At 41.3% G+C, this 24,837-nt stretch overlaps 1 long non-coding RNA gene across 1 annotated transcript; it reads left to right on the top strand.

Moving 5' to 3' along the window:
• Positions 1–13: 13 nt before the first annotated feature.
• Positions 14–23,030, top strand: LOC111827943. The gene is made up of 3 exons (XR_002831691.1): positions 14–389; positions 6,251–6,489; positions 21,101–23,030. It is a non-coding gene; the product is annotated as an uncharacterized LOC111827943 (long non-coding RNA).
• Positions 23,031–24,837: the final 1,807 nt, after the last annotated feature.

Below are 24,837 nucleotides of genomic sequence, written 5' to 3'. Positions count from 1 at the left end.
CGCACCTGTCGGCGACGCCCGGGCCCCCGGACCGCCCGCTGGACGAGCCGGGAGGACGGGACCGGCAGGGGGAGGTGTGACCGCCGCCCCGGCCGCCCCCTCTTGCGCCCCGGCGGCCGTCGGAGGTCGAAGCCTGCTTCGTCGGTCAGTGCAGTCAGGGGTCAATGGGAAAATAATTCAGAGCAAAACCCGGAGCGGGAGTTTTGCCCCCGGGTCAGCGGGAAGCCGGTCCTGTTATTTTAAGTAGCGACTTGCAGGGATGCTGTGAATAATGGTGTCAGAAAACTTTTCCTAAGTCCACGTTACTGAAGCCAGTGTGATTTGGACCTTTGAGGGAGTGATTTCAAAAAGTTAGATGTTTGTTTCCGTGATTTAATGTTCAAAATAAGGTATGTTTTACCTTTCTCCATTTTCATCTTTGTTCTTGCTTTTTTTAAAAAGTAAAAAAAAATAAAATTTTTTTAATCCCTTTCCCAATTGTGGCCTCTTGAAAGGTAAATTAGCTGTGGCTCCCTCAGTTCGGTAGCTACCTAGCAAATTGAGGAATATATATATATACATATATATATACTTAATATAAATAAATATTAATTACATGTATACATTTTTAAATATTTTAACGTGTTAAGGACAAGATTCATCCATAAGCCCCTATGCTTTTATAGACCCTTCTCATGTAGACCCCCTTAATTTCCAAATCTCAGTAATGAAAGTTGTACTGAACCAGTACTGTACAAAATAAATATCATGTGAGCTAACTAGCTTCAAATTTTCCATTAGCCACATCAAAAATTTATAAAAAGGAAACAGGTGAGCCGAAACCGGTTTGGCTCAGTGGATAGAGCGTCGGCCTGCGGCCTGAAAGGTCCCAGGTTCGATTCCGGTCAAGGGCATGTACCTTGGTTGTGGGCACATCCCCAGTAGGAGATGTGCAGGAGGCAGCTAATTGATGTTTCTCTCTCATCGATATTTCTAACTCTCTATCTCTCTCCCTTCCTCTCTGAAAAAAATCAATAAAATATATTTAAAAAATAAAAAAAGGAAACAGGTGAAATTGATACATCTTATTTAACCTAACATATCCAAAATATTATCATTTCAACATGTAATCAATATAAAAACATGAATGATATTTTTCCTGTACGGAGGCTTTGAAATCCAGTGTGCGTTGTACATCGGCAGCGCATCGCAATGCTGACGAGCCACATTCTGGACGCCCAGTAGCCCCATGTGACTAGTGGCTGTTGCATTAGACAGCACAGTCTTGGACACTGGGCTTGCCCTCCTACCCTCTGCATCCTACATAGCTTTTAAGACAGACTGAAAGTCTGCAATCCTTTCAAAATAACATGTGAGAAGAGGCCTTTTTCACATGGGTGCATATCTGTGACCATTTCTGGGTCCTAGAAATAGTAATAAATTAGTAATCTACTTAGCTAAAAATGGAATAATAATGTAGTGAGTGCTTACTAAACACTTTTTATGTATTAATTGATTTACTCCTTTCAACAACTGTCTTAGGTTGATAGCATTATCCCCATTTTACTGATGAGAAAACAGGCACACAGAGATTCAGTGACTTGCCCAAGGTCATAGCTAATACATGGTAGAGCTGGCATTAGGATCCAGTCTCTATCTCTATCTCTATCTCTATCTCTATCTCTATCTCTCTCTCTCATCTCCTAGAAAATTTTGCAGCAATTTCCCTATTTTTCTAAGTCTCCCATTTCTAAGCTTTTTTAAAAAATATATTTTATTGATTTTTTACAGAGAGGAAGGGAGAGGGATAGAGAGCCAGAAACATCAATGAGAGAGAAACATCGATCAGCTGCCTCCTGCACGCCCCCCACTGGGGATGTGCCGGCAACCAAGGTACATGCCCTCGACCAGAATCGAACCTGGGAACCTTGAGTCCGCAGGCTGACACTCTATCCACTGAGCCAAACCGGTTCTGGCTGTATCTCAGCTTCTTAAAAAGTTATTTTCATTGTGCAAGAACCCATAAGGCTCGCTTTGGTCAGTTAAAGAAAATTCAGCTTATAACCATTTAAGGCTGTCTGTGAACTGTCCTTACCATTTTCTCAGACTTGTTTCTTCCTATCCTTTAATATATATTCTCCAGTCTTAGCAAGCTAACCTGTTGACCATTTGGCCCTTACAGCTGGCTTATTCTCTCTTCCCTACTATGCTCTTGCATTATTGCCGGAAAGACCTCTTGCTCCTCCCTTCCTTTGAAACTCACCTTTTTCCAGAAAGTCCTCATTGACTAACTCCATCCAGCTCTAACCCACTTAGTCATATGGGGCTACTGGGCATCCAAAATGTGGCTAGTCAGAATTGAGATGCGTTGTCAACGTAAAATGCACACTGGATTTCAAAGCCTTAGTACAGAAAAAATATCATCAGCTCCCAAGTACTGGCTTTTGCTGACTTATGTAAATGTGTTCTGTAGTTATATTTTAAATTTGTTTTTATATGTATATCTTTTCAAGATGTACTACTAGCAAGAGCTTGACTTCTAATTATTTTTGTAACTGTCAGTACTCAGCCTTGCACAAGGTATAACTCAGTTGTTATTGACCCAACTAACCACTTGACCAAGAGAGAGTATTTTATCCAGCCTGTAGCCTTTCCTTTATATACAAGATGTGTGCCTCACAAGAAAGCCTTACTATGTGAACCTAAGACTAGAGGCCACCATTTTTTATAAAATAAAAAAAACCACACAGAAAATGATTTTTAAAACAAAACCAAAACCAAAAAAAATAGTAGGGCCATAGGCTTCATTGCAGCAGTGCTTGTGACCCTGTTGAGGAAAAGTGTGTGTGTGGGGGGGTACTTAATTGTCCCAATCTCTAGTCCCATGACTCAGAAGGTTCTAATGCAGCAAGTCAAGAGTAAACCCAGACTTACTACCTACAACTTGATATAGGCAGTGGTAGGCAAACTGCGGCTCGCGAGCCACATGCAGCTCTTTGGCCCCTTGAGTGTGGCTCTTCCTAAGCCTTAGGAGTACCCTAATTAAGTTAATAACAATGTACCTACCTATATAGTTTAAGTTTAAAAAATTTGGCTCTCAAAAGAAATTTTAATCGTACTGTTGATATTTGGCTCTGTTGACTAATGAGTTTGCCGACCACTGATATAGAGGAATTGAAGGTTGCATATAGTTCCTATAATAATATATTTTTTAAAAGACTAGCTAACAATCTCACATATGCTCAAGGCAGGCTTCTCTGGAATAACTGAAATGAAGGACATATGTACTCTTGGAAATTCATTTTCCTTAGAGAGGGGCGGGGGGGTTGGAGTACTGGGTGGAAAAGGTGAAAGGATTAAGAAGTACAAATAGGTAGTTACAAAATAGTGGTGGGGATGTAAAGTACAGCATAGGGAATATAGTCAATAATATTGTAATAACTATATATGGTGCCAGGTGAGTGCGGAAATATCAGGGGAAACACTTTGTAAAGTATATGATTGCATAACCACTATGCTATACACCTGAAACTAATATAAAATAATATTGACTGTCAACTATAATTGAACCCCCTCCCCCCCCAAAAAAATGAGAGTTGAACATGTTCTATACTTAGATTGTGGTGGTTGTTGCATAGCTCTGTGAATTTGCCCCAAACCATTACATGGGTGAATTTTATGGTATATGAATTATATTTCAATAACGATGTTTCAAATATAAAATAAAATTATGGTGGATACCCGATAGTATAATATGATAATATTAGGTCCAATAAACAGTCTTTGATTTTAAAAAAAGAAATTCATTTCCCTCCATGGTATTTCAGAAGGAGTGGGAAAATCAGTAATGTGTCAAAAAGTTGTAAGTCCTACCAATAACAGATTTCTAGGCATCTCTATTTAGAAGCCCTTGAAAATCTGCAAATGAAAAACCTATGCAAGTTGTATACTTTAATAAAAAGTTAAAAAAGGAAAAAATGAATCAAGATAATCCTCATCTTAGGCACTTTTTGTCTTTAGCTTTCAAGCACTAGTATGAGAGTCTGATCTCATAGTTTGAATATTATCAGTGACTTGTCTACGACCTAGATCAAATCTTATTAATTTCTCTGCTTCCGTTTCCCCATTGGTAAAGCAAGTAAGGTGCATAATGCATTTTTTTTTCAAAAAAGGTATTATTTTACCTGTGGTTTGGGGGCTTCTCATAAAAAGCTATAATGTTCTCAGTGTTAGAGTAGTCTTCATAGCAAGTTGTGGATAGTGAGTTGGTGTAAAGGATATATACTGGAAAAGCAAATGTAAATCATTGAAAGAAATGCTTCAAAGCAAAGAGAATATAAAGGAGTTGGGTTAGGAAGCCAAAATATTCGGGCAAGCCCTGGCCAGTTGCTCAGTTGGTTAGAGTATCATCCTGATACACCAAGGTTTTGGGTTCAGTCTCCGGTCAGTGCACATACAAGAATCAACCAATGAATGCATAAATAAGTCAAACAACAACAAATTGATGTTTCTCTCTCTCTCTCTCTCTCTCTCTCTCTCTCTCTCTCTCTCTCTCTCCGTCTCTCCCCCTCCGTCCCTTCCTCTCTCCCCCTTTCTCAAATCAATAAAATATATCTATATATATTCAGGCAGAAGGGAAAGACACACTAGCTGTAAAACATTGAAAGGGGAAAAGAAAGATGTGGAAGAGTTTGGAAAACTGTTATAAAACCCACCACATTAGATCAAAAACAAAACATTGCTGTTACTACTTAGCCTCCCTGACTTAGAAAGCGTGGTCTTCAATGTCAATGTCAAGCGTGGAAATTAAAACTATAATTCCACTAATATGAATCTTACATGCGGAAGATGGTAAAGAGGTTCCAAAAACCAGGAACACAAAAAGTTGGAGAGCAATCCATAGGAAGCTGATGCCACAAGATCCCAACCTTCTGCTTCCTTCTCTGTAACTTTAAATGGCTGTTGGGATGACCGTTGGAAATGTGGAGAGTAGATGGAATGTTGCCTACCTATCCTGTGTTCTTCATGAAAGGGAAGTAAATTAATTCCATATGCTTTAGCCCTGGCTGCTGTGGTTCAGTTGGTTGGACATGTCCTGTGCACTGAAGGGTTGCCAGTTTATTCCAAGTCAAGGCAGCTAGCTGCTCAGGTTTTGGGCTTGATCATGCAGGAGGCAGCGGATCATGTTATACTCTCACATCATTGTTTCTCTCTCTCTCTCTCTCTCCCTCTTCCTTCCTCTCTCTAAAAAATAAATAAATAAAATGTATCCTATACAGATTAATAACAACTATATATATCAGATGATACGTGTGTAACTATATATATCAGATGATACGTGTGTATATATCTGTATATGTATGTATGTATGTGTGTGTGTGTGTGTGTGTGTGTGTGTGTATATATTTGAAGTTGGCAATATGGCATATACATCCAAATATGGCCAAAGAAAGGTTCTCAGAGTTGGAAGAATTTTATTTCTTTTGGTATCTTTCCATCAGGAAGTTGAAAAAGTCATGCATTTCCACCTGTCTTACTTCCTTTCTAGCCCCTTCGCCCCTCCCTTTTTATTTCAGTACTTCTGCTTCCTTTTTCACAACCACTACCCCGAGATTATTTACCAATCCCAAGTGACTGGCAACTACATGACTAAAGCCAGGCCCTTTGCTGGTGATCTTTAAATTGAGATGAACCTGTTTGGCTATGCCCTCTTAAGAAGGGTTAGTCACTAGAATCTTGTAGAAAGTGAGTTAGGGAGCAAAGCCAACACCCCCTTGCTGCAGACAAGAATGCATATGTCTGTGTCTGATGCGTGGGTCTCTGGAATGCTGCTACATTTCTTGTGGAATCCCAAGTTTTTAAAGGTTACAGTATTTGGGAGCTAGCATGCTGGAATTGACTTAGCACTGATGTTGCCTTGACTTCAAATCCAAAAAATAAATAAATAAATAAGTAAATAAGTGAGGGCTCAGGCTGAACCAGACCAGTAGAGTAGGCAAGAGGATTAGAAATCTTAGAAGCTTGCCAACAGTCAGGCAGCCTCAGTTTCTCTACCCTTGGCTCTATTTCTGTTTGCTTTTGAAATTCCTGACAGCAAGAATTTACATCAGAATTAGTTCTCACTCAATTAAGCCTAGCAAAGAGAATAGTTTTCAACCTCTGGCCAACCCTAGGTTAGGGGTGGGGTGCAGAAAAGAGACCTAAGACATTAAGGCCCGCCAACTTGGTCAAATCACGTCCTACAGGTTGTGATTTTTTTTTTTTTATACAGGGCGTGATTTTATGAGAGCAATTTGCGTTGGAGTTTTAGCCACATATCTTCAATAACAGAGGATGAAAATCTTCCGCTTCCAGCTTCCCTGATTTGCATATGAATCAAGATTAATAAACATTTAAAAAGTGTAGGAGAAGCTATAAAATTGGCTTACGGCCTGGTGATGCACAGGACTGAGCCAAAAGTCATCTTGTCCCCAATAAACTAATCATACTGCAGCTGAAGAGAAACTTAAGGTAAGCATTGAGGACCCTTTCATTTTCAGATATTCTGCATTTTCTAGGGAATAGTCCCCAGTATGGAGGCTAGCCTTTGGGATCTGGTGACTTGAAAAACAACACCACCTAAATGGTAACATCTCTATATTGTGAACTGACTCAAGAAGAAGCCAGAGACAAAAAGCAATTCAAACTGCTTATATTCTTTGGTCCCGGGAAGCTGTACCCTCAGATTTCTAGATATGGTCTATTTTAGTTCAAAGTGTGATCACACTGTATAAAATATACATTCACTGAGAATGAGACATAGCACAGATACCCTAGGGACCTGACATCAGGAATTAGGGCAGGCCAAAAAAAAAAGACAAAATTCTTTAGACAAACAGGCACAATTCAAACATTCAAGAGGGATTTATATTTTTCTTGCCCCAAACATACAGTAACTATGATGTGGGAGCCACAGTTTTAGGAATTCTATATCAGGAAACATCTATGTACTTTTGCCAAAGTGATTCATTACTGTCTCATCTCAATGTAAAAGGATATCAATATGTGGAATGGAAGGTGACAAAATCAAAGGAATTAAAGAGGAGAAGAAAAAGTCACTATTTTACAGAAAGTGTTATTCTTACTGTCTGATGGAGTAAATCACTCTTTTTTAAAATATATTTTTATTGATTTCAGAGAGGAATGGAGAGGGAGAGAGAGACATATTAATGATGAGAAAGAACCATCGATTGGCTGCCTCCTACACGGTCCACATTGGGGACTGACCCTGCAACCCGGGCATGTGTCCTTGACCAGAATCCAACCCGGGACCCTTCAGTCTGCAGGCTGACGCTCTATCCACTGAGCCAAACTGGCTAGGGCAGTAATTTCTTTTAAGGCCTTTGTTTTCCATAACTTTCCCCCCACTTCCTGGTAAAGGGACAGAGAAGTCCAATATGCCATATTACAAATACTAGGATTCAAACTTAAATTTTAAGGGTAGGCATAATAAGTTAAAGTGAGTTCCTTTTGCTTTGTTCTTTTTTTAAAAAAATATATTTTATTGATTTTTTACAGAGAGGAAGGGAGAGGGATAGAGAGTTAGAAACATCAATCAGCTGCCTCCTGCACTCCCCCTACTGGGGGTGTGCCCACAACCAAGGTACATGCCCTTGACCGGAATCGAACCTGGGACCCTTGAGTCCGCAGGCTGACGCTGTATCCACTGAGCCAAAACGGTTAGGGCACTTTGTTCTTTTTTATTGTTCTAGGGGGCTTCAAGTAAAAGAGGACCAGAAACTGACACAGAGCAGAGATAGAAGCAGTAATTTGCCCAAGGTTAACTGCAGAGTTGTGACAAAAGCCATGATGAGTAGAATTTCTGACTCCTATCCTTGCAGTTGTAGGGAACTGTCAGAGGACAGGTGTTGATATATTAGCGGGACTACTTGCCCTAGATTTTATCAGACAGTCCTGGTTTCACATTATTCCCCACCTTTGTCCTAGCCATGTACCTGTCCTAGAAATCCCAATATTCCAACATTTGAGTTTAAAGAAAATGAAAGAAGAATTGTGTACCTGGGAGTCAAAGCAAGGAGGGCACATGATAGCTGGTGTCAAGGCCCGGTAACAGGAAGGAGACAGAAAGATCTGATTGCTAGAATAACCAGGCAGCTCAAATGAAGGTAATAGAATCCCACGCTGCAGAACATCAGCTGATGCTGAAAAGAATGCTCTCTCCATGAGTGCTGAACACAGACTCAGAGCAGTATTGCTGTTCTGAACCCACCTCTGGAGCACGAATACTCCAGCCTCCATTAGAAGCAGGCTTCCACCTTGGCGATCTGACATACCAGTAGTATGACGAGTCCTATCAAACAGAACCATGGGGATAATCCCTTAGTGAAAGAGGTGGGGGAAGAACTTCATTAGAAAAAGAAACAAAAACATTTTCATGAAGCAAATTTGAAGTCCTCCAACTGCTTTACAAAATCAGGTCTGTTCATACCTCACTAAGATTAGCAAACCTAGCAAGAGAAACAAGTTCTCTAGGTTAGTCCTGGGCTCTTAGCCCCTACACAAACAAACCCTAGAGATCCTATTGAAGTATCCTCTTTATTTAGTACAACTAATCCATTACAACTCTAAATAAATGGAAACACATTTAAATGTTTTTCCAAGTATTTTTCGGTGTGAAAGAGAGTAGAAACCCATGGAGCAGAAGAATGGTTCAATTTTTCTCTTACCATGACCATTGCTAACCTTTCATTCCATGCAGTAACCCTTAAGACATATTCTCATCAACCAGGTGGGGGCCTCTTGTTCTACAAAGTAGACCAAGTAATTCTCCCCTAAGTACAGGATACCTAGTTAAATTTGATTTTCAGGTAAACAATAAATAGTTTTTTAGTATAAATATGGCTCAAATATTTCATAGGACATGCTCATACTAAAAATATGCAATATTTGGGGGGTATACTTATACTAAAAACTATTCATTGTTTATCTGAGACTCAAATTTTATTGAACATCCTGTATTTGTATTACCTAAATCTGGCAACCCCACCAGTAGTCTGCTTTCAGATTTTGAAGATGGCAGCCAATGGCTTTGGAACTGTTTGGTTATATAAAAGGGAATTTTAAAATAGCTTTGTGTGGTCCTAATCATTTTGACTCAGTGGATAGAGCGTCAACCTGCAGACTAAAAGGTCCCAGGTTCGATTGCGGTCAAGGGCATGTACCTCAGTTGCAGGCTCTTCCCCGGCCAGGGCCCTAGTCAGGGCAAGTGCAGGAGGCAACCAAACAATGTGTTTCTCTCACATTGATGTTTCTCTTTGTCTTTCCCTCTCTCTTCCATTCTCTCTAAAAATCAATGGAAAAATATCCTTGGGTGAGGATTTTTAAAAAAATCAATAAACTATTCTTTAAAAAAAGAAAGAAAGAACAGAAAATAGCTTTGTGTGTTTGTGAAACTTTTTCTTGAGAGTTGATTGGCATTCTGTCATGTTTAGGTTTTTTTAAATATGTTTTTTATTGATTTTAAAGAGAGAGGAAGGAAGAGGGGTAGACAGAAACATCAGTGAAAGAGAGACATGGATCAGCTCTCTCCTGCATGCCCCCTCCTGGGGATTGAGCCCACAACCTGGGCATGTGCCCTGACCAAGAATCTAACAAAGGACTTCTTGGTTCCTGGGTCAATATTCAACCACTGAGCCACACTGGCTGGGCATGTTTATTTTTTTAGGCTATGAAACCCCTTCAAGGACTTTCTTCTAATTTTCATACACCCCAAGGTATTAATCTTAGTGGAAAACAGCATAGTTTAATGTCAACTGGCTCCATTAAAAAATCAACTTGTCTCGTCAGATATTTCAAATGCTTTGAATACTTTTTCTGAGATTAAATACCCATGTTCAAAATAGGGTGGTGATTGTGCCATATTTTATAAGAGAAATTGCTTTGAGAGTGATGTTGGCAAGATTATATGGAGTAGCAGCCAAATGCTAATCTACCACACTGGGAAACCAATGATAGTTTTTTATTTCTTTCTCTCACACCTGTTGCTATATTAATATACTTTTAGTATTTTCACTCACCTGAAAATGATGCAGTCAGACATTATAGACCTGATTCTGCCACTCCTGTAGATATTACTAGTAAAGCTTAACCATTTTAATGGGGAAGGAAAAAAAACTGTGAAGAATAAAAATTCACAGGATTTTCATACGGAGTTTCTCAAAAGAATCTCACATTTTAACATTACTCAGGAGAAGGAAATCTTTTCATAATTATTAATAATTTGGTCCTTTAAAAAAATCATCTCTTCCAACCTGTTTCTTAAACATTTATTGCTACTGTGTACTACTCCTGAGTGTATGTGTCTTCTTTTATATACAACACTAGAGGCCCAGTGCATAAAATTTGTGCACAGGGCGGGGGCGGGGGGGGGGGGAGTGCAGACTCTCAGCCTGGCTTGCGTCCTCTTGCAATACAGGACCCCTCAGTGGATGTCGGGCCTAATCCGGCAGTCGGACATCCCTCTCACAATCCTGGACGCTGCATGTACCAGTGACCATACTTTTCATACAGGTAAAAGGCATCTTGCTGTTGTATGGGCAGCTACATTTTTTGCCCTGATTATAAAAAAGTAGTTCATAGCATGATCCTTCTGAGGCAGTAGTACCATTTTCCCCATCTTATGGGTGGAAAAACTGAAGCAGAGAGAAGTTAAGTAATTGGCTTTGTCACACAGTTATAGGGTCAGGGCTGATCACAAAAGGTGCAAGCCAGAGTCCATGCATGGCATCGCTGCATCATCTGGTGTTTTCAGTGTTAGAGTAGCCTTGCCAGGTTTTAATTTTTATCTCTAAGAGACCTCTAAGAGACTCTTCCCAATATATAGGGTAGGGTTCCTAGACCTGACCGGCAATTGGTCATCTGTGAGACAACCGGCAGGCAGGGTGATGAGGGGGCCCTACTGGCACCTGCCTTGCCCCCTGATTGCTGCTTCCGGTTGCCTCCATCTTGGGTGGCAGATGCTCAATGCGTTGACTGTCTGCCCCCTGATGGTCAGTGTATGTCATAGTGACCAGTCCTTTCGCCGTTTGGTCAATTTGCATATTAGGGTTTTATTATATAGGATGTTTTTGATCTACAAATGTTGGGTGTATCAGTAGTTCGTTCTTTCATATTGCTGAGTAGTATTTTAGGACTATATGCAACTTTTAGAGAAGAATAAACACCTTTATTACATGAGCTAAGATAGGAGGGAGGAGGATTTATTTGCCTTTCCAGGCCTTGACTTTCCTTGGTGAAACCCCAGCTCCTTGCCTCTAGCACAGAGCCATCCACTTGGCAACAGTGACCTGGTTTTGGAGCGATGCATGCAAGAGACTTGCCTTGCTGGAAGTCCACCTCTAGAAGACTGCTGATTTGGGCATTCTTTTTCCTTTCATCGTATTTCTTTTGAATTTTCTTTGATCATTAAAATCTCTGTCTCTTCAGGAGTCAGCTTGGTCCCCTTCTTGCAGTGCAGGGGCATTGCCTAGTGGGGCTCGCACCACTGTCGGTCGGTACAGTGTGCTGGCAATGAGCATGATGCAGTTTTTTTACGAGGGTCATGGTGAGGACCAGTTCGTGGTTGGATGCATATAGACACCAATAATTCTTGTTTTGTGGGTACAACACTGAAGCCCCAGGAGAAGTTGTCCACATTCAGCCTCAAGGCACAGTATTTCTTGCTGCCTACTGGCACGCAGACTAGCATGTGTATACAGTGGGGCCTATCTGGGTGTTGTTAGCAGGGCCAAAACTAAGCTCATATTTTCACTCCTTGTGGTAGGACTTTCTCTTGCCCACAGTTTTGTGGCACTTGTGCCAGTTGTCCCAAGAGATGGCCCATGGCTCAGTCCCAGCTTGAAAGAGGATTGTATTGCAATTTATTTATCCACTTTCTTATTTATAAATGTTTGTGAGCGAGAGGAAGGTTATGAAAACTCATACTTACTATATTTCTTCCTGTCATATTAAGAACAAACTTATAGACAGATAGATATGATAGCTCTTCTCCCCCCGCCCCCCCCCACACACACATTTGATTGTTTTCTTAGGCTAAGTATCTAGAAGTAAAACTCTGGATCAAAGAGTGTGAACATTTTTTAAGGCTCTAAAAACACATTGCCAAACTGACCTCCAGGAATGTACCAATTTACAATTTACATTCCTTTTAGCAATATATAAGGACGTCTGCTTCCACACCGTCCAGTATTATTAGCTTCGTTTTCTTTTCATCTTGATTTGGTAGGTGAAAGTGATAGCTCATTGCTGGTTACTTTCCATTTCTTTGATTTCTGGCTCGGAAGAATTTCCTTTTTCATTTTGGCCATATGTATTGCTTTGGTGAATTGCTATGCACTTTACACTAAGTATTCTTTCACTTATTCCCCCAGGTACTACATGGAATATATGTTATTATTTTCATTTTGGAAAACTGAAAAATGCATGAATTAAATGACCTGCCTGGGATCTCAGTGGCTAGTAACGGGCAGAGCCAGTGCCAGAACAAACCCAAGTCAGTCTGATTCAGAGCAGGCACTCTTTCCTCCTCAAGACTCGGTCTTCCCATTCTCTCTTTCTGTGAATTCCAGCGTTGATGTAATTTAACCCAAAGAATGGAACAAGACTAGGAGGAACAGAGCTTGAGTTCCTATGTAGCTCATCGCTAACAGATGGTGCATAGCATGGCCCACTCAAGAGCAGTGGAGTTTCCATCACCTGTTTCACTTAAATATTAAGAACTATTAAAAGACAGTGTTTGCTCTTAATGATTCTCAGAATCTCCTGACTTTCCAAAAATGCCACCCAAATCCTTTATCTATCTCTGGAACCTCCCAGTGCCTTAGTTTCTTCATCTATAAAATTAAGTGTTGGAGTAAGTTATATAAATGTCAAAGATTATGCTGTATACCTGAAACTAACATATTGTATGTTACTATAATTGGAAAATACATTTTTAAAAAGGAATAAAAAGCTTAGATGTTGTATTAGATATTCTTTGCAGTTCTTTCTAGCTCTTAAATTATTTTTTTTTCTACTAATTTTCTGTAGAAAAAGTTATTATACTTGCCTCCATCAGCTTTGGCCAATAAGGGCTACATTCAACAGTTTGTGAAGTTTAGAAAATTCTCCTTAAAAATGTGTTTTCTTTTCTTACATACCTTTCCATCCTGACTATCCTTTCCCCCTGATATGTTGCATTATTTTCCAGAGGATCTCTCTCTCTTCCTCCCTCTCCCTCCCTCCTCCTCCCTTCCCCTCTCTCCTGCTCTGGATTTGAATATTCCACTCCACCCAATTTTGTTCCTATGTTGCAACTTTTGTGTTTCTACTGTGCTAGGGTGAGGGACTGAGGCATGAAAGGGTTACCGAATGTGCTAGGGGAGGGACTGAGGTATGGAAAGGTTACTGGGTCCGAGATTGTGACAGAGAAAAATTGCTAGATTGTCTCAGAAAACAATGTATTATGATTCAACCCAGCCAGGTGTGACTCCGTTTACCTCCCCTTTGTTCTTGTGAACTTCTAAGGAACAGCTAATGAAATGCTTTGTAGTTTTTTTTTTAAACATTATGTAGATTTTGCAATAAAGGATTTTTCTGTACCCTTGGTCGGCACTGCAGGCTGCGAAGCCCCTTACTGAAGGGACGCACTGTAGTCAGCTGGCCAGCTTAATAAAGGCTCTTAAATTTAAATTCTGAGTCGGTGGTCTATCTCACTGATTGAACCCATAACACTACTTTCCCCCCTCTATCTTTCTCTGGATTCTTTGGTGTTTTAATTGCATCCATCTCTGTGAAAGCTACAAGATAGCCATAAAGTCTGGAGACATACATAATAGCTTATTTTTTACAGATTGAACTCCCTTGACTACTTCTTCTGGGCTATATAGGTTTGTTCAGTGGAAATGAAAATTAAAGCTAAGTTATATGAGGCAAAGCATCACAGATTCATTTGCAGGAATTGATAGAAACTCTGTAGCACTGAATGCCCTGTAGGTTGATGCATCACATTAACTAAGCATTTCTAATGAGGGACATTATATTGACCATATCATGCAATGTTATTGAACATAGAATATATGCTATTGTAATATTCATAAGCCTTCAGTTATGGATGTTCACCTATGTTTCCAGATTTTCTGGCCACTTGTGTTCATCAGTGGATTTTTGTTCTTGCCTTTTCTTTCATTTTGCATTATACATATTTCTTCTTAAGTATGCTCTTCATTAAAACTAGCCCATGTATTAATGAATTAGCTTTGAAGATAAAACCAAATGCTTAAGTGGAGTCTATCAAGAACCAGAAGTTGTAGAACAATTAAGGTCTATCTTGCCCCGTCTATGTTTGTCAATGGCCAGAATTTCTGTCCCAATTAAGAGGAGGAAGTTACTCAAGAGTGGTCCCCTGAGCAACACTCAGCATCCATTTAGAAAAATAGTGATTCAGCTATGTCCTTTTTACTTTTCTGGAACAGTCTAAGAAATTATTAAAGACAATAAAGTATATCTCTACAAAGTGCTATTTCCTGAGCCATTTAAATGTTTATTTCTTACTCCTTTCTTTCATTTTTCACAATATTGAGAGACAAGAGTTTACGATTCTCACAACACAAATGAGAAAGTGGATGTCCAGATAGGTTGTGAATTTCCAAAGCTCACAGTAAGTTGAACCAGATCTGAAAGCAGAAACTGGATCTCTCTGTTGGCTGAGTCTCCTGTCCATGGCGTTTTATACTGCAAGAAGCTGTCTGGTTAATGTAGAGGATGTGGCTTGCTTATTCATGGCTCTTGGAAAATGAACCTTTCTCTTCCTCTCTTCCTTCCTCCCTCCCTCCTACCTTCAGAACACACACACACACACACACACACACACACACACACACACACATTCACTTTATTAAATGAGCAAGAGGGGGAAAAAGTCCACAGCAGCCTGCCATCTGGAATGGCTCAGGTGGTAGCCAGCCACCTAGAAGCAGGGAAATGACTGTGGTCACTGGTGATTTCAGTGATTTTTTTTCCCCCCACCACCAGCTGTCATCACAATTTCCAGAAAAGCTGCCAAGAAAAAGCAGTAATTAGCATTTCACAGGACCCTCTCCCTCCACACTGTTATGGATCTTGGAACTTTTTCTGACTGCTTTTTGCCCACATTCCCTCCTTCCTCCACCATTCTGGATAAAGAGACAAGGTATTTGACCTCACCTACAGTTGAGGAACTCTACTCTTGAAGATGCTTCCCTTCTGCCAGAAACCCTCACTGAGACTGCGTTATTATTCCTTTCCCTAATCTGGATTGTTTCCTTCAAATCAGCACCCTTATGAAAAAGCACCTTATTCCTACCTTCCTTCCCCCCTTTCTCCTGTTGAGCCCTCTCACTCTAAACAATACACTCAGGCCTCTAGCTCTTGAGGCACTTACCACACTGTAGGTAACTAGCAATTGAAGTGCTTATCTTCACCTCTAAGGAATGTGACTTAATGTATCCTAACCCAGCAAAGTGCCTGGCCCATTGTTGAGACTCAGTCAATCTTTGTTGAACAGAATTTGCCTAACTTGGCCTCAGGCACCTCCTGAATTTCACAGTGTGCTGAGTAAACCAACTGTTCCCTTCCTGTCTGGGGAGACCCACCCAAAGACCAGAAGAGGGAGGTCACACCTCTGCAGAGACAGGGGCTTGACTGATGTCCCCCTCTACCTATAATCCAGTGGTTCTCAACCTTCCTAATGCCACGACCCTTTAATACAGTTCCTCATGTTGTGGTGACCCCCAACCATAAAATTATTTTCGTTGCTACTTCAAAACTGTAATTTTGCTATTGTTATGAATCATAATGTAAATATCTGATATGCAGGATGTATTTTCATTGTTACAAATTGAACATAATTAAAGCATAGTGATTAATCACAAAAACAATATGTAATTATATATGTGTTTTCCGAGGGTCTTAGGCAACCCCTGTGAAAGGGTCTTTCGACCCCCAAAGGGATCGTGACCCACAGGTTGAGAACCACTGCTATAATCCTACTCCACACTTTCTCCTCTGCCACAGGCTAAGTAAGGCAGTCCTCAAACTTGTTTTTTCCAGACACATTTGTGGGGGCAGAGCTGCTAATAGAACAGGCTATGGACTAGGTAGGGATCAGGGTAGAGGTCAAAGCCTGAACTATCCTATATAATAAAAGGCTAATATGCAAATTGATCAAACGGCAGAATGACCGGTCGCTATGACGCACACTGACCACCAGAAGGCAGACGCTCAATGCAGGAGCTGCCCCCTGGTGGTCAGTGGGCTCCCAGAGGGGGGGCGCCATTCAGCCAGAAGCCAGGCTCACGGCTGGCGAGCACAGCAGCGGTGGCAGGAGCCTCTCCCACATCCGTGGCAGTCCGACCTCCCCTGAGGCTCCCTGACTGCGAGAGGGCGCAGGCCGGGCTGAGGGACCCCCTGCTTAGTGCATGAATTTCATGCACCGAGTCTCTAGTATTATAGAAATCTCTAAGAACGTTAGATTAGAATTTGATATGGATCGACAACGTACTAGATTGATACCCCAAGAGAGGTCCATAGAGGTGGGTTAAGAGTGCTGTCTCTAGCCCTAGCTGGTTTGGCTCAGTGGATAGAGCATTGGCTTGTGGACCAAAGGGTCCCAGGTTCGATTCTGATCAAGGGCACATACCTTGGTTGCAGGCTCCTTGGGTTGCAGGCTCCTCCCAGACCCAGGCCCTGGTCAGGGCTCATGCAGGAGGCAACCAATTGATGTGTTTCTCTCACATCAATGTTTCTCTTACCCTCTCTCTTCTACTCTCCCTAAAAATCAATGGAAAAATTATCCTCGGGTGAGGATAAATAAATGGTTTCTTTAAAAAAAAAAAAAAAGAGTGTTGTCTCTAGAGACCTGCTATCTAGGTTCAAATAGTATTTGTGCAATTTTTAAACTATGTAACCTTGGACACATTAATCTCTACTTTATCTCTCTATACCTCAATTTTCTCACCCACGAAGTAGGGATAATAATGGTACCTGTGTCATAAGGTTGTTGAAGGGTTAACTAGGTTAATACATGTTGTTATTACTAAGGAGAATGGCTTTGGATGGCACCAAATTTATGATGAGGATTTTATGTGCAAATGCAGGGCTGAGGCAGAGTTAAGTAGCAGGGTCTGGAGATAGCAGAATTTCTTTGGATAAATGAGTGCAAAGAATTTGGAGTTTAGGGTGGGTGAACAATCAGAGAAGAGAGTAAAGTAGAGAAATAGGGAGAGAGGAAATTTTAAAAGCAATTTCAAATTTACAATAGTAGTTAAGAACAGGTATATTTAATTCGAAATTGTTTATGTTGCTGAGATCTAAACCACCACAAAAATAAAATGGTGCAATACTCCTTGGAGAGTAATTTGGCACTATCAAAATTAAAATGTATATATTTTTGACCCTTTAATTCTATTTCCAGGAATTTATCCTACCTTGGTACTTGCAAACAGACTCATGTCCTTTTTGCAAAACCAGAGTTTAGGAACCACCACCTGTCTATCAATGGAATACTATGTGTCCATTAAAAATATTGAGGCAAGGTTATACATATTATACAGTATAGCTATGCAATAGAATACTATGTGTCCATTAAAAATATTGAGGCAAAGTTATACATATTATAGCCAATCTAAAAAAGAGTTTAAAAAAAAAACTATGAACAAATTCCTATGCACACTGCACATATCTTATTTTGAAGTAAAAAAACAAAACAGGAACAAATACAATATTTGTATTTGCATGTGGCCCGCGGGCCATAGTTTGAGGACCCCTGATCTATGCAATAGAATACTATGTGTCCATTAAAAATATTGAGGCAAAGTTATACATATTATAGCCAATCTAAAAAAGAAATACATATCTCAGGCAGCGGGAGAGCCTAAGAATCAATGGAAGCAGTCATGCCAAAGCCCAAGCCAGAGTCTAAACACCTGGAAGAATTTAGAGGCTTCATACTTGGAGTGGCTGGTGGGGGTAATGAGGGATGAGAATCGCAAAGCCTCCCACAGAGTTGCATGGAGGGAATATCATCCTAACAGCAGGCAGGGAATTAGCAAAGGGGAAGGTCCTTGATAATTCCTTTAAAAACATCAGGTGTTTGTAGGTCCCATGCAGAAATCTGTAGTTTTTGGTCCCTGGGTGGGTCTGGTTTGCTAAATGCCCTGGGGACAGACTGAGGAAGGGTAGTAGTGGAGCAGGATGATGGGGTGAGGAAAATATGGGTGGGTAATCAGTTATGTGAATTTCAACCAGCTTTTCAACTGAGCTCAAAGGATATTCATCAAAAGATTGATATCAACAAAGAGAGGGGCCTCACTGTCTTAGTAAATACATATATATTTTAATGTTTTTATTGACTATAGAGACAGGAAGAGAGAGGGTGATAGTAACATCCATGAGAGAGAAACATCGATCTGCTGCCTCCTGCACCTCCCTGCTGGGGACTGAGCCCGCAACCAGCAGCCCCAGCATGTGCCCTGACTGGGAATCAAACCAGCGACCTCTTGGTGCATGGGTTGACGATTAACCCCTAAGCCACACCTGCCAGGCTGACTAAATATTTTTTTAAATCAGTGACTTAGATCAGCAATTTTCAACCTTTTTCATCTCATGGCACACATAAACTAATACTAAAATTCTGCAGCACACCAAAAAAACATATTATTATTATTATTAATATATTTTTTGCTGATCTGACCAAAAAACAGGTATAATTTTGATTCATTCACACTGGACAGCTATTGTTGTGTTGGCTCTTGTCATTTTAAAATTTGACAATCTCAGGGAAAAGAGGTCAGTGCCTCTGACTAAATAATCAGGTATTGTGTGTTTTAAAAATTCTTGTGACACACCACTTGAAAATTGCTGACTTAGATGATGATCTAGCTGGGACAGATAATTAATAGAATGGATGATAGAAGCAAGAATTAAAATAATCTTGACAGATTAGAACAAAGTGCCAAAACCAACAAGAAATTTGACAGGGATAAAGTGAAGACTTAAGTTTAGGTTTTTAAAACATCAATTGTACAGAAAGGAGTGAGACTGGCTTGACAGCATTTGTCGTGAAAAAGGTTTGGGTCTCACTAAATCCAGTTCCTTGTCACTGTTTCGTGAAAAGACAATGTCAGATCAAGAGAGCTCATAGTCTCACCATGTTTTGAACTGACCAGTTCTGACTTCCCGGAAGATATTGATGAATTAGTGTATACCAGTGAGAGATCAGGTTGGGAAAAAGTCCAGTAACTTCACCAGGTGAGGAAGAACGGGTCGAGTTTGGACATGTTAAATATGGGGAAGAGAAGACTAAGGTGCATAAATAATAGTTGTCCTCAAATGGCTGTTTTTGATAAGTATAAGGCTAACACTATGAAATTGCCAATGTTTAACCATTTTGATCCGTAAACTGGCAATTTCATTTGGCTCAACCTAGTAGAAGAGGATGGAAACTCTTTTTGTAATGCTGCAGAGACAAATGAGAATCAATGGGTGAAAGAGGGAAGCAAAGATTATATCAACATAGGAAGGAGTTTGTCACAATCAGATGCTCTAGAGCAGATTGAGCTGCCTTACAACGTTCTAGGTTCCTTGTCACCGAGAGAGCCCAGGCAGAGCTGGGCAACAGTCTCTTGAGGATATTTAGAATTTTCTGCATTCAGTGGGAGACTCCGTGATCCAGCCTGAGTCTCCAGTCTCTCCAGCTGAACTCCACAATACCAAGACAACACAGCAGGCTGCTGGGAATGCCTTGGCCATTCTGTGTTGTCTTCTACTGCTGTGTCTCTGTGCATATCAATCCTAGAATTTCACATCTCCTAACTATGCACCCTTCAAATTCCTACTCACCTCTGCAGACTCAACTCAAGCGTAGGCCCATCTGAACTCTCCAAATGGTCTGCCATACTCTCGCCTATGCACTTGTACCTGCTGCTTACTCTGTAGTGTCACTTAACATTCTTTTGTAATTTTTTGTGGGCCCGTCTCTTTCCTACTAAGTGTGTGTGAGCTGCTTGTGGGCCAGAAACAGCTCTTCCATCTTTATATCCCCAGTGTTGTAGCAGATTTTGTAGCTTCATATTCTTTTAATAACATTAAATGAATGCATAATATTAATATTGGATGTTTTGATTATATAGGTAAAATTTAAAAAAATATTACCTATGCATTTTAATAAAATATTAATTATTCAAAACTAATGCCCTTACCTTGGGGGATACACATTGATATTTTCTATTTTATTTTGTTCATTTTAAAAAATAGAAGTCATAATCTAGGTTCCAAAATTAATGTAGGTCTCCAGCCTTATTCTGAAAAACACTAAACTATATAGTCAAGAGCAGGGATTTGAGCTCTGGCCTGGTAGCTCATTTGATTAGAGTGTCATCCTGATACGCCAAGGTTGCAGGTTCGATCCCTGGTCATGGCACATATAAGAAGCAACCAATGAATGCACAAATAAGTGGAACAACAAATCAATATGCTTCTCTCTCTCTCTCTCTCTCTCTCTCTCAAATCAGTTAAAAAATAAAAAGAGCAGGGATTTGAATGGAAGGTATGAGAACCTAATGGAAGCTGTGGGCCTTCTTGCCAGAAAGATGCATGTGTGCACTAAATTGACATTCAATTTCAGAGGCTCCTTGTACCCACTAAATCCTTCTGTGCATCATGGGTTATGAGAGTTTCATCTAACTTCTGTTTTTCTGAGAAGCATGTAGACATAGGCTAGGAACATCTAAGAGTCACCCAGAGAGAGAGCAGAAAATTGGAAGGGAGGTGCCTAAAGAACAAAGACTAGAGGGACAATTCTGGGGTGGGGCAGGCAGGACAGTTAAGTACCTGTGAAAGGCAAAGGAGTGGGGAGCAGAGTAAATCCTGGTTAAGGGTTAGGAGGAAGGAAAGGTGCAGCACCCCTGGGCCCGGAGATTGGGCCTGCTGATCTGATATTCTTTCCAAACTATGGGGCTTTCTTCTCTCCTCCCTATGGCTCACTTTCCCTTCCTCCCCTTTAGGCAGCCCTTATGGAAACTCTGAAACTTTTCCTCTTTTCTTCCAGATGGGGAGCTCTGGCAGAAAAAGTGTTCTGGCCCGTGTGCAATGACGCCGTTCTCTCTGCCAAGGGATCAAGTTAAAATCTGCTTTCCTGGAAACCAGCTAATGTCTTTAGGAAGCATGACCCTAGTTAGGGAGAGATTGGGACCGTTGGATAAAGAAGGGATAGGAAAATATTTTTCAGCTTTCGCTGATATAGTAACTTACAAGGATAAAATATGAACACCGCCCTAGCCCGTTTAGCTCAGTGGATAGAGCGTTAGCGTGCGGAATAAAGGGTTCGGTTCCAGCCAAGGGCACATGCGCAGGTTGTGGGCTCGATCCCCAGTAGGGGGTGTGCAGGAGGCAGCCAATCAATGATTCTCTATCATCATTGATGTTTCTGTCTCCCCTCCTCTTTGAAATCAATAAAGAAATATATTTTTAAAATAAATAAATAAAATATGAGCACCAACAAATAATTTAAAAATGGAATCTCCTGTTTCTGAGATCTAAACTCAGGATCACAGACTTGATAAGGTCTTCCTTGAATCTTAGGTAATTCTAAAGTGTTTTCAACAACATGTCAAGGAGACAACAAACATATATCTCACATTCCACAGGATATATAGGGAAAGGGACATAAGCATAACACAATTGATTTCCTATTGCCCCTCGGGAATTTGGGGGTTGTGAGAAGTTCTGTAAAATCCAGGAAGCCCAGGACATTATTATAGTCCATTATTAACATGGCTAAGGGAAAAAGAATGAAATTTGGGGTGGGGTTAGGAACCTGAGTTATGTGCCTAGATAGGCCCTGACTCACTCTGCGATGATGGCCAGACACTTCCTGGCTCAGTGTTCCAGGCCCCCTTTCCCCCAGCCCCTTCGCCTGCCCAAGTGAAATAAAATAATAATTTTATTCTTTCTTAAGAAAGTTAAACCTGATTGTTTCTATAAAGCACTCTGGAAAATAGCCAGCCTCTGAGTGTAGCAATGTGAGATGATTTTATTCATTTTATAACCAATGTCCTGGGTGATACCTAAACCATGAGGGCTATAAACTTCTTTATTTTTGTTGGAATCCTCAGTTGGGGAGGAAATACATAGGTGTTCCACTTCCTCTTCTCTTCTGTCTGTTCTGTCTTCTGGGAATGACACTGTTGTGTTGCTAAAAGGTCCGCGGGGAGATATTTGGGAGATAACTGGGTAACACCCAACTAGGTCAGGGAATGAGTCAGGGCTCAAGGACTCGATACCAACCTCTCCCACTCCTGCCAGGAAACCTCCTGGGGTGAGACAGAGATGAGAAGGGAGCCAAGGGGCGGGCCTCACGGCTGCCTGCCCTGGGGCCTCTGGCTGGCTGTTTCACCCTGGTTTGCCCTGCAGCTGGACTGTGTCTGCTGACGTGCAAGCCGTGACACACTCTCTCTCCCTCTCTCCTGAACCTCTGCTCAGTCTCAGAAACAGATGGCCCATCCCACCCCACAAGTGACTCTAAGAGAGATGAGAAGGAAGGGGAAGAACCGAACCAGGTGGAGATCTATCCCGTCAGAAAACAGGGCAAAATACAAGAGACATTTGTCTAGGAGGTGAAGAGGAAGTAGAAACTGCATTCTCCTCTGACGAATCAGGATAAGAACAGAAGAGCATCGTTGCAGGGCTGACACAGATGATAGAACAGGATTGAGAGCTAAGGCTGAGAAGGACCAAGTAATATTAGCCTGAAATCCTGTAAGACTCAAGAGCAAAATGGCAAAAAAAATAAATAGTCACAATTCTTGTTTGGAGGTCCTCAGCTCTTGCAAATCCATCTCTCTTTCATCACCATCAACCCCAGTTGGTGGCAATTCTTAGACCTCTCCTCCAGGACAAAAAACAAAACCATTTTAGGCACCTAATGTCTACCAGTCACACGTTTCCATAAATGATTTCACGTAGTAGTGCTCACAACAGCCTTACCGTGTATGTTTTATTATCATCGCCATTTCACAGAGGGGTACACTGAGACTTTAATCACTCAGAGGATTAAAGTGATTTGTTCATAGAGTTTGAAAGTCGTGGGGTCTGTACCAGTTACCAGAGTCCCCAGAGATTCCATTATACCAAATTGCCTTTGATATAAAGTCAAATCAAGTCAAAATAGTAGAGATTTCTTAAAGCTCCCCAGGAGCAGTAAGGAGCAGACCAAGTAAAGAGCAATGGGCAGAGATCTCTAACTCTCCAAAGGTAGGTATTTTAAATCCTGGAATTGTTGGGTTTGCACAGGCCTCCCTGCAGTCTGAGATCCCCGTGCAGCCTTGGTACCCTCTAGTGGAAGTTTTCTGCATTCACACAGCTTCCCTTCAACCCCAAAGAGCTGGAGAGCATCCCAAAAGAATGGTCAGCTGGAAGGTACATGTTTGTAAGTCAGAGTCCATGGCTGGTAAACAGAAGAATACAGACTAAAGGTATGCTAAGCACTTGGTTCACAAGGGGCCCCAAAGGGAGTCCTTGCCAGTGTATTATAAATGAGCTCAGGCCTTTGTGCATTATTAATAAGAGCTCAATACACATCACAGGAGACTGGAGGCTTTTAGGGCTCTAGAGAGTGACTTTTTTTAAAAAAAATGAGGAAAATTAGTGGTCAGAGATGTGAAGTGACTTTCTTTAAGGCAGGGTCAGTCAATGTCAGCAATGGTGGGACTCGAACCCATGTCTCCTGCCTCCCAACCCGGAGCCCTTCCCACTGCATCACACTTTTATATTTATTGACTGTAGACATAAATTGATGTGCATATAAGGACATGGGGTTGTAGGTATAATCAGCAAGTTGTTTTCCCTTCGTCTGCCCAGAATCTATACACTTTCCAATTTTTTGTTCAACATGTTTATAGAATGCCTATTATTGCCAAACACTACTCTAGGAATTGCTTTTACAGGGCACCCCAGCTCATGACAACAGTTCCCAGGCTCCTGAACCCCGTGTCTACAGCCCTCCTGACACTCCTGGAGCTTCTTCCCCATTTCCCAGTGCTAACGTGTGTCGTCAGATTTCTTTCTGTCTCCCTCCTCCAGCGGAGGTAATCCCTGGAGCAGAAGTGGGTTAGAAACAGATTACTCTGATCCAGGGGCTTTGTTCTCTCTTCTCTAAACGTGGCTCTTGTGTGTGTGTTGGGGGGGGGGGGGGGAGGAGTAGGAGGGGGAAGAGACGGTGTCACAAATAGCTTGAAATTCCCTTTTAGGATTATTGCTCGATTTAGCCAGCTGGGGCGAAAGTGGAGCAAGAAGAGGCTAGGGATTAATTCTAGACCTAGCTTCAAGAGCGGGAAGCATGGGCTTCTTTTCTGGCTGAGCTGGAATGAGCAGTATCTTTTTCTAAACATACCTTTCGAGATAAGGAGTCCGAGGCAGGCAGAAACGGTAAAGGGAAAGGCCTTTGCCCTCAGCAGTCGGGCTGAGTGGGAGGACAGATGAGAAAGAATAACAGCTAGGAGAAGAAAGTCGTGCAGCCCAGAAATAAGAAATCACTTTGGACTTGGAAACAGACCTGCCTCTAGGTGGTCTTAGTTTCAACAGAGGTGAGAACTGCTCCCTAGGGGGCCACAGCTAACACACAGGACTTCCTGGGGATTTCCAGCGCCTATCTGGGTTAGGAGCTGTCTTGCTTTAGGGACATTGCACTGGGGTGGACTCTGGGGGCAGGGATGCTATCTGTGTCCAGCACAAAGAGCAGTGACACATAAGCAGGACTCTGCTAGGCTCTGTACATCCCTTCCAGGG

The sequence above is a fragment of the Myotis lucifugus genome, unplaced genomic scaffold (assembly GCF_000147115.1).
Source record: "Myotis lucifugus unplaced genomic scaffold, Myoluc2.0 scaffold_254, whole genome shotgun sequence".
Taxonomy (NCBI): Eukaryota; Metazoa; Chordata; class Mammalia; order Chiroptera; family Vespertilionidae; genus Myotis; species Myotis lucifugus.
The sequence above is the reverse complement of the archived record's forward strand: the minus strand, read 5'-3'. Positions and strand labels throughout refer to the sequence as shown.